This window comes from Triticum dicoccoides, chromosome 4B (genome assembly GCF_002162155.2).
Source record: "Triticum dicoccoides isolate Atlit2015 ecotype Zavitan chromosome 4B, WEW_v2.0, whole genome shotgun sequence".
Lineage (NCBI taxonomy): Eukaryota > Viridiplantae > Streptophyta > Magnoliopsida > Poales > Poaceae > Triticum > Triticum dicoccoides.
The window spans coordinates 504,003,699-504,020,261 of NC_041387.1; positions in this window are offsets into that span (position 1 = coordinate 504,003,699).

Below are 16,563 nucleotides of genomic sequence, written 5' to 3' on the forward strand. Positions count from 1 at the left end.
CGATGGTACATGGTCATATGTTTGGAACCTGGTTTTATTATGTACTTTGCAATAAAATACAACTAATATTTTACATCGGTTCACCAGAATAAGTTCTGTATATAGACCAAAGCTATTTTGTTTGGTTTTGCTGCCTCCTTAATATATTCTGTTCTGGTACTACTAATGTAAAACCTCAACTTTTCAGCGAGCTATGGAAAACATGGTGGAACCGCCACCTTCTGAAGGTGGCGAGGCAACTATAACCGCCATGTCAGCTCTTGCTGCAGTGGGTCAGTACCTGTCCACTAACAGCGCCAAAAGCACGTTCTTGCGTAATACTAGGTTGGTTGTTAAGGTAATATTGTCCAAATAGCCTCATGATCAAGATATGCAAGCTCAAAGCAATGTTGTATCTGCGCTCCAGACACAAGTCCATTCCCTAACAGAGGCCCTTCGTGAAACAAGGAGAAACATTGCTTAATGTCATCAAGATATGCATGGTTTTGAAACCAAACTATCAGACATTTGCTATGTTGTTCAGGAGCCTAGGGGAAATGAAGGCAAGGGTTATGGTGGTCCATCAGATAATACAGCATGAAAACATAACAGTCAGGTCAAATGAACCAAGCTTCTGAACTTATGATGGTGCATTTATCTGCTAGATTGTTAAGTTTTATGCCAACCTTCCTTTTGTTATATAGTTGTAATTTGTTTTGGTGCAATACAAAATTTATTCTTAACGTGCAGCCACCGGTTGAAGAAAACAGCAAGCCATTTTTGTATAGTGTAGGGTGTTCCCTATATTTGCACTGGTGGCGATCTTTGATGCCGAGTGGATGTAATATGTGCAATCTCCTTAATAGCCTAGCGTTAGTTTCGGCCTTATTCATTTCCTAGTATTCTTTTTCCCTGGTTTGCTAGTGGCCGCAACTACCCATGGGCCATATACGGGCCGTAGGATCCATGGGTCTCCTATGGGCCGTCGATAAATTGGCCTGTAATCGGTGGGCCCCGGGCCGTTGATAAATGGGCCTGTAATCGGTGTGCCTCGGGCCGTCGAATAAATGGGTCTACATGGGCCGTAATCGGGCGTAATTGGTATCGGCCCAGCACGGTAACGGGCAGTTAACATGTCGTAGGACTGCAAAAGCTTAATTCTCTCACACGCATAACGAGTCGTTAATGGGCCGGAATATAGGACGGACTGGCCAGAAACGGGCCGACTCTTGCCATGGCCCGAATTTGGCCCATTAGGGTAACAGGCCCGTAACGGGCCGACTCTTGCCATGGGCCGAATTTGGCCCATTTGTGGAACATGCCAGTAACGGGCTGACTCTGGCCATGGGCCCAATTTGGCCCATTAGGGGAGCAGGCCAGTAACGGGCCGGAAGTAATTGAGCGCCGAAAAGGAGCCCAAGAACGTATGGGCCATCAATAGGCCGAAAGCTAACACGGGCTGGAAACGGCCAATGTAAATCACGGGCCGTTAACGGGTATAAAGAAAATTACTGTTCATTATGGGCCGAAAGATACGAAGGCCTCATATGGGCCGAAAGACGTCATGGGCCATACATGGGCCAAAAGTGAAATGGGCTAGTGTTATATTCGACGGCCCACATGACGTTTTTGGGCCGATTTCCTTTAGTGCCTAATGGGTCATGAGTTAACAGGCCGTAAAATGGGCTATTTGCGAAGAGACCGTTAACAGGCTTTTCATGGGCGAGCCCGTTAACTTTTGACCAAGTCAAATGGGCCGGCTTTGTAAGCTAAATGGGATAGTGGTGGGCCGTGGCACGTGTCGACATATAATAGGCGCCTATCTAACCCATTGACGAGATGACACATGTTTCGTCCGGCCATTAAGAATTTTACACGTGGAAATTTCCCATTGGTCGGGGCTGTTAACGGGTTATCAGATCCAAAACCCAACCCGATAGCTTCACGGCATTCCGTTATGGTGGATGCCACGTGTCGGTCACCCTTGACGAAAGCACTTCTGTGACGCGCGATTTACCATCATGGAAGTGGACACTTCCGTGATGATAATTTTGGTAATGTCATGGACACTTCTATGACAGCACAGGTATGACTATCTTGATTCTGTCATAAAATCGTCATGGATGTACATGCATGACATAAAACGCGACCTACTGTGACAAACACGTATCATCACGGAAGTGTATTTTTTTGTAGTGCTACCATGTTCTCCATTGGGACGTCGTCATCCTCCGGCTTCCTGCCGGCCAGCCAGTCGGCAGCAATGGCTGCCATCTCCTTGTGGTATGTCGTCTGCCCGTCCCAAAGAGCGCTGGAGAGCGAGGAAGCCATGGTGGGCAGTAATGGTGCGGATAGGAGAAAGGGAACAAATCCGAATAACTGCGGCTATGGCCGGTGCAACAGTTTATATAGCAATGGTGGGCGGCGAAGGGACGGACGTGTGGCACCGGAGTAGCCGCCTCGGCAACTGCATATCATTAATGTGGGCGGCAGACAGATGGACGGACGACACTTGTGTCATTTGAAGGCGGAGCAATCGCCTGCACCGGGAAGCAGGGCGGGCGGCACTGACCGTTTCAGGAGGAAAGCATGCGCGGGCGAGGGAGGCGGTCTGGGTGGGCCAGGGCAGTCAGACTCGTGCTTGGCAGCGGGCCGGTCCAGCAGCCGGACATGCTGACTCGCCAGCGAGCTCGCCGAGCTGAGAGAAGACAATCAGACGATGGACGTAGCTTCCGACAAGGAGCCGACGCCACTGTCCAAGCCGGTTCATGATGTGTTCACCATAGATCAGGTGCAGCCGCACTTCGATGCCCTAATGGCGGAAGAGCTACCAGCACAAGAGGACCTGTGCTGCAACCTTCATCTCCTCAACGAGCACCAGTGAACAAGCGAACGACAATGTCGTTGCGGACATGTGGCCCTATGATCCTGGCTTCCCGAATGAGCAGCGGGCGCTGTATCAGACCATCTGTAGGGCCCGCGAGGCCCTCTCCGTCGTCCATCGAGTTATTGCGCTCGTTGTGGCACCGGCGTCTCGTGTTGTCAACATGGTCAACGGACATGAGGATGAGGAGATGTCTTTACTTGGAGAGGATGACAGTGGGAACCCACCAGGGCTATAGCCGCACATACTCAAGTGCCTCCTTATTATATAAAACTATAATTTTTTTGCTTCCTCCCGGTTTCCTGACATCACGGTCCCACACCATTGTCAACCTATGTAGTCAATAAACGAGAGAATTGCACAAGAAGCGGCCGACAGCTGGGACCAACCAGCTCGAGCAGTATTTGTGTTTTTGAGGTGTGAGTACTGCAGAGTTTTTCTTGAGCGATGTTTAGCCCAGATATTATTTTTTCTCCTCTGAACAACAATGAAAACATCACTGCAGGTATTAACTGGGCGGGCTGTGGCCTGTCTAGCCCAGGCCAGATATCCAGCCTAGATATTAATTTTTTTTCAAGCTGAAAATGGCTAGCCCAGCTATAGTTTTTCTTAGGAATACCCAGGCAAGGTCAAGTTGTTATTCTCCGCCCCGCTGGGCTGCAAATCTTTCCTAGGAGGGGTGCATTAGGCTTAACAAGAAAATGGGCTTTAAGAAATAATAAATGGGATGTAGTTATAAAAACTGGGCAGTAACTATAAAAAATGCACCAAACATGTAATTACTTTATAAAATATTATTTTTGGATATTGAAATTTTTAATTTCATTAATTGTTGCGAGCGTAATGTTTTGTTGGATTTTTACGTAATATAAATTTATATTGAAATTGTATTTAATCTGACTAGAAATTTCGGGATAAACATATTTCGGATCCCATCAAAATGTGGGAAATTTTATTGAATTCTGTTTTGAACGGTTGGTTGAAATGGGCTATACTTTTAACAAACTGTAAATGGGCTGTAGTAAATTCCATTAGAATTCAAAAATGGGTTGCACATTCTTATAAATCTCGAATGGGCTATAAGTTCTGTGCCACACACTTGTGGCCTTACTAAGTTGACGCGTCCCCTAAAAAAAAGAGAGTTGGCGCATATGCAAGGCTTTGTCAACTTATAGTTAACACATGGTTCTAGCAGCAGTAGCCGTTGGATGTCCATCCAACGGATGCCGTGCTTCTTCTTCAATCTCGGATATTCTAGCTTCACCCGCCCAAAAAATGATTCCTCCCCCTAACATCTTGGGCGCACCGTTTCGGAAGCTGACCTGTGGGCCTACTAAGTTGACGCGTACCAAGGGCTTTGCACACTTAGTCAATATAAACGATTCTAGCTACAGTGACCGTACGATGTCCATCCAATGGGTGTCGTGCTTCTTCAACCTCTGGTCTTCTTGCTCCAGCCGCCCAAAGCAGCGCCGGTCGTGCCGCCTACTCCTGCCTCCCGTGGCCGGCTGTGCTGCCGTGGAGGCCTCACCGCGCCTACTACTCCCACCCCTGGCCAGGCCATCCCTCCACTCAACCACACCCCGTGTTATACTGCGGCGACGGCAGCCTCACACCGCAGCCGAACCAGTGAACCCTCGTACTCCTCTCCGCGTGGACATCCACTCCCGCATCTTCCCCTTCCTTGGCCTCGCCATCATCCACTGCCAGGGTGCTCTCGGCGCGGCGTGGTCAATGTGGTCAACGACCGACTTCCATCGGAAGAGTACTGTACATGGAGAGGTTGACAGCTGGGTCCACGGCAGCCGCAAGGAAGTGCCTCCTTATTACACGGAAAATAATTATTCCTCCACCTGACAGCGGGGACCCACCGGACGGGCCACCGTATTTCACAAAAAAACTTTTCCCCCCTGACAGCTGGGACCCACCAGCTACATCTTCGCACGCAAGAAGGTGGGTGCGGGCAAAAAAACGATTCGCCCCCTGAGTGTTGGGACCCACCAGCTACATCTTTGCACACAAGGAAGTGCTTGACGGTCGGGACCCAGCAGGTCGAAGCGTACATAGCGTTGTCATTCTGGTCGCAAACGTGTACGTACATACTAGTCGATGTACAGGCGTGCACGTGTCGTAGTAGAGGCGCACATGTAGCATGTACACGTACGTACATCGGCCAGTGTGCAAGAAAGAAAATACGGCCACATACGTACATACGGGCAAGGTCTCGAATGCCTACTCGCGCATATGTACGGCTAGGGCTCGTGTACATGGCTGGGTCGGAATGGAGAAACTGCATCGTCGTCGTGTTCATGGGGAGGCAACGGAATGCGTCGTGTTCATCGGGAGGCAACGGAACACGTGGGAGCCAACCGGCTTGGACAGAACAGCCGATGGAAACGAGGTCTGGCGTACCGCAGAACGGAGGAAACAACCTTGTGTTCGACCGGCCACGGTCGAAATGGGATCCTATTCATTGGGAGGGGTCTGGCATACCGCAAAACGGAGGAAACGTACTTGTGTTGGACCTCCTACGGTCGAAACGGGGTCCTGTTGAGAGGGAGGGGTGTGGCGTACCGCAAAACGGAGGAAACGGACTTGTGTTGGAGCGCTACGGTCGAAACAGGGGTCCTGTTCAGCGGGAGGTGTGTGGCGTACCACAAAACGGGACTCCACAGGATATTGTTCATCTCCATCGTCGACCTCCTCCAGCCTCCACGGGCTACTGTTCACCCACCGTCGACCTCCTCCAGCCTCCACCTGCGACTGTTCATCCACGGGTTCCTGTTCATCCAGCCTCCACCGCGTGCTACTCCACCGGCTACTGTTCAACCAGCCCTCTCCATGGGCTCCTGTTCAACCACCTCTCCACGGGCTAGTGTTCATCCACCCCACCACCGACCACTATTCTACCAGCCCTCCACGGGGTCGTCCTGTTCATCTAGCCCTCCACGGGGTCCTGTTCATCCAGCCCTAACCGGCTCGATAGATCGGCGTCTTGTTCATTCAGAGGCAACACCGCGGGGTCTTGTTCATCCACCCCCACGGGGAACTGTTCATCCAAACCCCCCAGCAATGCTCACTGTTCATCCATAGGCAGCATCGATCGGCTTCAGTTAGCAGCAGTAGTGAAGGAATCGCTCGATCGGGTTCAGTTAACAACCATCGATCGATCGCTCGGGTTTAGTAACGCGTAGCCTGCAGTGCAATCGCTCGGGTTTAGTAGGCGAACGCCTCGCTCGGGTTCAGTTAGAGCCCAACGCCTCGCACCCATGTGCGTGCGTGTATTAGAGAAACACGCAAACCTCCGTGCATCGCTCGGCCCCGACCACCCACCGTAACCGGGAACACCCTGATATTTTCCTCGCCCTTGCTTCTACCATAGTTTTTTCCGTCATGGACGGCCCAAAGAATGTCATGCAGCTGCGTCTCTGGCCCACCCAGGATGAAGAGCCCATTTTCTGTCATGATTTTTTGTCATAGAAGTGGGAGCCCACCACATCTATGATCATACCGGGTTTTGTCACAATTATCGTCATAGAAGTGTCATAAGTATGACAAAAAAAATCGTTCGGCCCAAAATGTCACGGATGTGTCTTTTTTTAGTGATACCTAGTTCAATCTCGTTACCGGCAAGTCTCTTTACTCGTTTCATAATGTTTCATCACGTAACAAACTCATTAGTCACATTGCTTGCAAGGCTTATAGTGATGAGCATTACCGAGAGGGCCCAGAGATACCTCTCCGATACACGGAGTGACAAATCCTTATCTCGATCTATGTCAACCCAACAAACACCTTCGGAGACACCTGTAGAGAATCTTTATAATAACCCAATTACGTTGTGACGTTTGATAGCACACAAGGTGTTCCTACGGTATTCGGGAGTTGCATAATCTCATAGTCTGAGGAACATGTATAAGTCATGAAGAAAGCAGTAGCAATAAAACTGTAGCAATCATAATGCTAAGCTAACGGATGGGTCTTGTCCATCACATCATTCTCTAATGATGTGATCTCGTTCATCAAATGACAACACATGTCTATGGTTAGGAAACATAACCATCTTTGACTAACGAGCTAGTCAAGTATAGGCATACTAGGGACACTATGTTTTGTCTATGTATTCACACGTGTACTAAGTTTCCTGTTAATACAATTCTAGCATGAATAATAAACATTTATCATGATATATGGAAATACAAATAACAACTTTATTATTGCCTCTAGGGCATATTGCCTTCAGTCTCCCACTTGCACTAGAGTCAATAATCTAGATTACAAAGTAATGATTCTAACACCCACGGAGTCTTGGTGCTGATCATGTTTTGCTCATGAAAGAGACATAGTCAACGGGTTTGCAATATTCAGATCTGTATGTATTTTGCAAATCTCTATGTCTCCCTCCATGACTTGATGCCGGATGGAATTGAAGCGTCTCTTGATGTGTTTGGTTCTCTTGTGAAATGTGGATTCCTTTGCCAAGGCAATTGCACCAGTATTGTCACATAAGATTTTCATTGGAACCAATGCACTAGGTATTACACCTAGATTGGATATGAACTCCTTCATCCAGACTCCTTCATTTGCTTCTTCCGAAGCAGCTATGTACTCCGCTTCACACGTAGATCCCGCCATGACGCTCTGCTTGGAACTGCACCAGCTGACAGCTCCACCATTCAATATAAATACGTATCCAGATTGCGACTTGGAGTCGTCCGGATCAGTGTCAAAGCTTGCATTGACGTAACCATTTACGACGAGCTCTTTGTCACCCACATAAACGAGAAACATTTCCTAGCCCTTTTTAGGTATTTCAGGATGTTCTTGACCACTGTCCGGTGCTCCACTCCTGGATTACTTTGGTACCTCCATGCTATACTAATAGCAAGGCACACATCAGGTCTGGTACACATCATTGCATACATGATAGAACCTATGGCTGAAGCATAGGGAATGACTTTCATTTTCTCTCTATCTTCTGCAGTAGTCGGGCATTGAGTCTGACTCAACTTCACACCTTGTAACACAGGCAAGAACCCTTTCTTTGGTTGATCCATTTTGAACTTCTTCAAAACTTTATCAAGGTATGTGCTTTGTGAAAGTCCAATTAAGCGTCTTGATCTATCTCTATAGATCTTGATGCCCAATATGTAAGCAGCTTCACCGAGGTCTTTCATTGAAAAATTCTTATTCAAGTATCCTTTTATGCTATCCAGAAATTTTGTATCATTTCAAATCAACAATATGTCATCCTCATATAATATTAGAAATGCTACAGATCTCCCACTCATTTTCTTTTAAATACAGGCTTCTCCAAACATCTATATAAAACCATGTGCTTTGATCACACTATCAAAGCGCATATTCCAACTCTGAGAGGCTTGCACCACTCCATAAATGGATCACTGGAGCTTCCACACTTTTTTAGCACCTTTTGGATCGACAAAACCTTCTGGTTGCATCATATACAAGTCTTCTTTAAGAAATCCATTAAGGAATGCAGTGTTGACATCCATTTGCCAAATTTCATAATCATAAAATGCAGCAATTGCTAACATGATTCAGACAGACTTAAGCATCGCTATGGGTGAGAAGGTCTCGTTGTAGTCAACTCCTTGAACTTGTCAAAAACCTTTTGCAATAAGTCAAGCTTTGTAGAAAGTAACATGACCGTCAATGTCATTCTTCTTCTTGAAGATCCATTAATTTTCTATGGCTTGCCGATCATCGGGAAAGTCCACCAATGTCCACACTTTGTTCTCATACATGGATCCCATATCAGATTTCATGGCCTCAAGCCATTTCATGGAATCTGGGCTCATCATCGCTTCCTCATAGTTCGTAGGTTCATCATGGTCTAATAACATGAGTTCCAGAACAGGATTACCATACCACTCTAGTGTGGACCGTACTCTGGATGACCTACGAGGTTCGGTAGTAACTTGATCTGAAGTTTCATGATCATCATAATTAGCTTCCTCACTAATTGGTGTAGGAATCACTAGAACTAATTTCTGTGATGAACTACTTTCCAATTCAGGAAAAGGTACTATTACCTCATCAAGTTCTACTTTCCTCCCACTCACTTCTTTCGAGAGAAACTCTTTCTCTAGAAAGGATCCATTCTTAGCAACGAATATCTTGCCTTCGGATCTGTGATAGAAGGTGTACCCAACAGTTTCCTTTGGGTATCCTATGAAGACGTATTTCTCCGATTTGGGTTCGAGCTTATCAGGTTGAAGCTTTTTCACATAAGCATCGCAGTCCCAAACTTTGAGAAACGACAACTTTGGTTTCTTGCCAAACCACAGTTCATATGGCGTCGTCTCAACGGATTTTGATGGTGCCCTATTTAAAGTGAATGCAGCTGTCTCTAAAGCATAATCCCAAAATGATAGCCGTAAATCAGTAAGAGACATCATAGATCGCACCATATCCAATAAAGTACGGTTATGACGTTCGGACACACCATTACACTGTGGTGTTCCATTTGGCGTAAGTTGCGAAACTATTCCACATTGTTTCAAATGAAGACCAAACTCATAACTCAAATATTCACCTCCACGATCAGATCGTAGAAACTTTATTTTCTTGTTATGATGATTTTCCACTTCATTCTGAAATTCTTTGAACTTTTCAAATGTTTCAGACTTATGTTTCATTAAGTACATATACCCATATCTGCTCAAATCATCTGTGAAGGTAAGAAAATAACGATACCTTCCACGAGCCTCAACACTCATTGGACCACATACATTAGTATGTATTATTTCCAATAAGTTAGTAGCTCATTCCATTGTTTCGGAGAACGGATTTTTAGTCATCTTTCCCATGAGGCATGGTTCGCAAGCACCAAGTGATTCCAAAAGCCCATCAGCATGGAGTTTCTTCATGCGCTTTACACCAATATGACCTAAACGGCAGTGCCACAAATAATTTGCACTATCATTATCAACTTTTCATCTTTTGGCTTCAATATTATGAACATGTGTATCACCAGATTGAGATTCAACAAAAATAGACCACTCAACAAGGGTGCATGACCATAAAAGATATTACTCATATAAATAGAACAACCATTATTCTCTGATTTAAATGAATAACTGTCTCGCATCAAACAAGATTCGGGTATAATGTTCATGCTCAACGCTGACACAAATAACAATTATTCAGGTCTAAAACTAATCCCAAAGGTAGATGTAGAAGTAGCGTGCCGACGGCGATCACATCGACCTTGGAACCATTTCCGACACGCATCGTCACCTGGTCCTTAGCCAATCTTCGTTTAATCCATAGCCCCTGTTTCGAGTTGCAAATATGAGCAACATAACTAGTATCAAATACCTAGGCAGTACTACGAGCATTAGTGAGGTACACATCAATAACATGTATATCAAATATACCTTTCACTTTGCCATCCATCTTATCCGCCAAATACTTGGAGCAGTTCCACTTCTAGTGACCGGTCCCTTTGCAGTAAAATCACTCAGTTTGAGGCTTAGGTCTAGACTTGGGCTTCTTCCCAGGAGTAGCAACTTTGTTGCTATTTTTCTTAAAGTTGTCGTTCTTCCCTTTGCCCTTTTTCTTGAAACTAGTGGTCTTATTGACCATCAACACTTGATGCTCCTTCTTGATTTCTACCTCCGCAGCCTTTAGCATTGCGAAGAGCTCGGGAATCGTTTTCGTCATCCCTTGGATATTATAGTTCATCATGAAGCCTTTATAGCTTGGTGGCAGTGATTGAAGAACTTTGTCAATGACACTATCATTAGGAAGATTAACTCCCAGCCGAGTCAAGTGGTTACGGTACCCAGACATTCTGAGTATGTGTTCACTGACAGAACTATTCTCCTCCATTTTGCAGCTATAGAACTTGTTGGAGACTTCATATCTCTCAACTCGGGCATTTTCTTGAAATATTGAATTAAAACTTGGAACATCACATATGCTCCATGACGTTCAAAATGTTTCTGAAGTCCCGATTCTAAGCTGTAAAGCATGGCACACTGAACTATCAAGTAGTCATCAACACGCGTCTGCCGGGCATTCACAATGTCTGCAGTTGTTGGCGTAGGTGCTTGCTACGTCTTGAGCTTGCGTTGGTTTTCCTTGAAGAGGAAAGGGTGATGCAGCAATAGTAGCATAAGTATTTTCGTCAGTTTTTGAGAACCAAGGCATCTATCTAGTAAGAGGCTCCTCAAAAGTCCCACGCACCTACACAAACAAACAAAGAACTCATAACCAACGCAATAAAGGTGTTGTCAATCCCTTCAAGGCCACTTGCAAAAGTGAGATCTGATAGAGATAGTATGATAAGATAAATATAGTTTTGGTATTTTATAGTATAGATTGGAAAAGTAAAGATGCAAATAAAAGTAGATTGAAAGCTTATCTGATAAAATATAGACCCCGGGGGCATAGGTTTCACTAGTGGCTTCTCTCAAGATAGCATAAGTATTACGGTGGGTGAACAAATTACTGTCGAGCAATTGATATAAAAGCGAATAATTATGAGATTATCTAGGCATGATCATGTATATAGGCATCACGTCCGTGACTAGTAGACCGACTCATGCCTGCATCTACTACTATTACTCCACACATCGACCGCTATCCAGCATGCATCTAGAGTATTAAGTTCATAAGAACAGAGTAACGCATTAAGAAAGATGACATGATGTAGAGGGATAAACTCATGCAATATGATATAAACCCCATCTTTTTATCCTGGATGGCAACAATACAATACGTGCCTTGCAACCCCTATTGTCACTGGGTAAGGACACCGCAAGATTGAACCCAAAGCTAAGCATTTCTCCCTCTGCAAGAAAGATCAATCTAGTAGGCCAAACCAAACTGATAATTTGAAGAGACTTGCAAAGATAACTCAATCATACATAAAAGAATTCAGAGGAGATTCAAATATTTCTCATAGATAAACTTGATCATAAACCCACAATTCATCGGATCTCGACAAACACACCGCAAAAAGAGCTACATCGAATAGATCTCCACAAGAGAGGGGGAGAACATGGTATTGAGATCCAAAAAGAGAGAAGAAGCCATCTAGCTAATAACTATGGACCCAAAGGTCTGTGGTAAACTACTCACAACTCATGGGAGGGGCTATGGTGTTGATGTAGAAGCCCTCCATGGTCGATTCCCCCTCCGGTGGAGCACCGACGAAGGCTCCACGATGGGATCTCACGGATACATCAGGTTACGGCGGTGGAAATTGTTTTTCGTTGGCTCCCTCGATGTTTTCGGGGTACGTGGGTATATATAGGAAGAAGAAGTAGGTTGGTGGTAGCCCGAGGGGCCCACGAGATAGGGGGCACGCCCTGTAGGGGTGGGCGTGCCCTCCACCCTCGTGGCCGCCTCATCTTCTTCTTGGTTGCACTCCAGGTCCTCTGGATCACGTTCGTTCCAAAAATCACGCTCCCAAAGGTTTATTCCGTTTGGACTCCGTTTGATATTCCTTTTCTTTGAAATACTGAAATAGGCAAAAAAATAGCAATACGGGTTGGGCCTCCGGTTAGTAGGTTAGTCCCAAAAATGATATAAATATGTAAAATAAAGCCCATAAAGATCCAAAAGGGGTAATATAATAGCATGGAAGAATAAAAAATTATAGATACGTTGGAGACGTATCAAGCATCCCCAAGCTTAATTCCTGCTCGTCCTCGAGTAGGTAAATGATAAAAATAGAACTTTTGATGTGGAATGCTTCGTAGCATAATTCTCAATGTAATTTTCTTTATTGTGGCATGAATGTTCAGATCCAAATGATTCAAAATAAAAGTTCAAATTAACAAAAGAAATAGTAATACTTCAAGCATACTAATAAAAGCAATCATGCCTTCTCAAAATAACATGGCTAAAGAAAGTTCATCCCTACAAAATCATATAGTTAGGCTATGCTTCATTTTCGTCACACAAAAATGTTCCCAAATTATACACCCCCGATGACAAGCCAAGCAATTGTTTCATACTTAAATAATCTCAAACTTTTTCAACTTTCACGCAATACATGAGCGTGAGCCATGGATATAGCACTATGGGTGGAATAGAATATGATGATGGTGTGGAGAAGACAAAAAAGGAGAAAGTCTCACATTGACGAGGATAATCAACGGGCTATGGAGATGCCCATCAATTGATGTCAACATGAGGAGTAGGGATTTCCATGCAACGGATGCACTAGAGCTATAAATGGATGAAAGCTCAACAAAATAAAACTAGTGGGTGTGCATCCAACTTGCTTGCTCACGAAGACCTAGGGCATTTTGAGGAAGCCCATCATAGGAATATACAAGCCAAGTTCTATAATGAAAAATTCCCACTAGTATATGAAAGTGACAACATATGAGACTCTCTATATGAATAACATGGTGCTAATTTGAAGCACAATATATGAGACTCGCTATATGAAGGACATGGTGCTACTTTGAAGCACAAGTGTGGAAAAAGAGATAGTAACATTGCCCCCTTTTTTTTCTTTTTTTTCTATTTTTTTGGGCCTTTCTTTTTTTTGGCCTTTCTTTTTATTCTTTTTCTTTTTTTCTTTTTGGGGACAATGCTCTAATAATGATGATCATCACACTTTTATTGATTTAGAACACATGAATTACAACTCAAAACTAGAACAAGATATGACTCTATATGAATGCCTCCGGCGGTGTACCGGGATGGTGCAATGAATCAAGAGTGACATGCATGAAAAATTATGCATGGTGGCTTAGCCACAAATACGATGTCAACTAGATGATCATGCAATGGCAATATGACAAAAGTAATGCGTGTCATGATTATAAACGGAACGGTGGAAAGTTGCATGGCAATATATCTCGGAATGGCTATGGAAATGCCATAATAGGTAGGTATGGTGGCTGTTTTGAGGAAGATATAAGGAGGTTTATGTGTGATAGAGCGTATCATATCACGGGGTTTGGATGCATCGACGAAGTTTGCACCAACTCTCAAGGTGAGAAAGGGTAATGCACGGTACCGAAGAGGCTAGCAATGATGGAAAGGTAAAAGTGCGTATAATCCATGGACTCAAAATTAGTCAAAAGAACTCATATACTTATTGCAAAAATTTAGAAGTCATCAAAAATCAAGCACTACGTGCATGCTCCTAGAGGTCATCAAAAATCTAGAAGTCATCAAAAATCAAGCGAATAATTATGAGATTATCTAGGCATGATCATGTATATAGGCATCACGTCCGTGACAAGTAGACCGACTCCTGCCTGCATCTACTACTATTACTCCACACATCAACCGCTATCCAGCATGCATCTAGAGTATTAAGTTCATAAGAACAGAGTAACGCATTAAGAAAGATGACATGATGTAGGGGGATAAACTCATGCAATATGATATAAACCCCATCTTTTTATCCTCGATGGCAACAATACAATACGTGCCTTGCAACCCCTATTGTCACTAGTTAAGGACACCGCAAGATTGAACCCAAAGCTAAGCACTTCTCCCATTGCAAGAAAGATCAATCTAGTAGGCCAAACCAAACTAATAATTTGAAGAGACTTGCAAAGATAACTCAATCATACATAAAAGAATTCAGAGGAGATTCAAATATTTCTCATAGATAAACTTGATCATAAACCCACAATTCATCGGATCTCGACAAACACACCGCAAAAAGAGTTACATCGAATAGATCTCCACAAGAGAGGGCGAGAACATGGTATTGAGATCCAAAAAGAGAGAAGAAGCCATCTAGCTAATAACTATGGACCCTAAGGTCTGTGGTAAACTACTCACAAATCATCGGAGGGGCTATGGTGTTGATGTAGAAGCCCTCCATGGCCGATTCCCCCTCCGGCGGAGCGCCGGTGAAGGCTCCACGATGGGATCTCACGGATACAGAAGGTTACGGCGGTGGAAATTGTTTTTCATTGTCTCCCTCGATGTTTTCGGGGTACGTGGGTATATATAGGAGGAAGAAGTAGGTCGGTGGCCGCCCGAGGGGCCCACGAGATAGGGGCGCGCCCTGTAGGGGTGGGCGCACCCTCCACCCTCGTGGCCGCCTCGGCTGCTTCTTGGCTTGCGCTCCAAGTCCTCTGGATCACGTTCGTTGCAAAAATCACGCTCCCGAATGTTTCATTCCGTTTGGACTCCGTTTGATATTCCTTTTCTTCGAAATACTGCAATAGGCAAAAAACAGCAATACGGGCTGGGCCTCCAGTTAGTAGGTTAGTCCAAAAAATGATATAAATGTGTAAAATAAAGCCCAGAAACATCCAAAAGGGGTAATATAATAGCATGGAACAATCAAAAATTATAGATATGTTGGAGACGTATCAGTGCTACAGCTAGCGATGCTTCCAGGATGAATTCTTCTGTGCATCAATGAGGATAATCCTCAAGTTACGGACCCAGTCCGTGTAATTGCTACCATCATCTTTTAACTTAGCTTTCTCTAGGAACACATTAAAATTCAATGGAATGGTAGCACGGTCCATTGATCTACAACAACATAGACATGCAAAAACTATCAGGACTAAGTTCATGATAAATTAAAGTTCAATTAAATCATACTACTTAAGAACTCCCACTTAGATATACATCCCTCTAGTATCTAAATGATCACGTGATCCAAATCAACTAAGCCATGTCCTATCATCACGTGAGATGGAGTAGTTTTCAATGGTGAACATCTCTATGTTGATCATATCTACTATATGATTCACGTTCGACCTTTCGGTCTCAGTGTTCCGAGGCCATACCTGCGTATGCTAGGCTCATCAAGTTTAACCTGAGTATTCTGCATGTGCAAAACTAGCTTGCACCCATTGTATGTGAACGTAGAGCTTATCACACCCAATCATTACGTGGTGTCTCGGCACGACAAACTGTAGCAACGGTGCATACTCAGGGAGTACACTTATACCTTGAAATTGAGTAGGGGATCATCTTATAATGCTACCGCCATACTAAGCAAAATTAGATGCATAAAAGATAAACATCACATGCAATCAAAATATGTGACATGATATGGCCATCATCATCTTCTGCTCATGATCTCCATCACCGAAGCATCGTCATGATGTCCATCGTCACCGGCTTGACACCATGATCTCCATTGTAGCATCGTTGTCGTCTCACCAACTATTGCTACTACGACTATCGCTACCTCTTAGTGATAAAATAAAGAAATTACATGGCGATTGCATTCCATACAATAAAGCGACAACCATATGGCTCCTGCTAGTTGCCGATAATTCTGTTACAAAACATGATCATCTCATACAACAATTTATATCACATCATGTCTTGACCAAAAACAAGTTAGACTCCTCTACTTTGTTGTTGCAAGTTTTACGTGGCTGCTACGGGCTTCTAGCAAGAACCATTCTTACCTACGCATCAAAACCACAACGATTTTTCGTCAAGTTTGTTATTTTAACCTTCAACAAGGACCGGCCGAAGTCAAACTCGATTCAACTAAAGTTGGAGAAACAGACACCCGCCAACCACCTATGTGCAAAAGCATGTCGGTAGAACCAGTCTCATGAACGCGGTCTTGTAATGTCACTCCGGGTCGCTTCATCCAACAATACCGCCAAAAAAATGTAAGACGTTGGTGGGAAGCAGTATGACTATTATCACCCAGAACTCTTTGTGTTCTACTCATGCATAAATCATCTACGCATAGATCTGGCTCTGATACCACT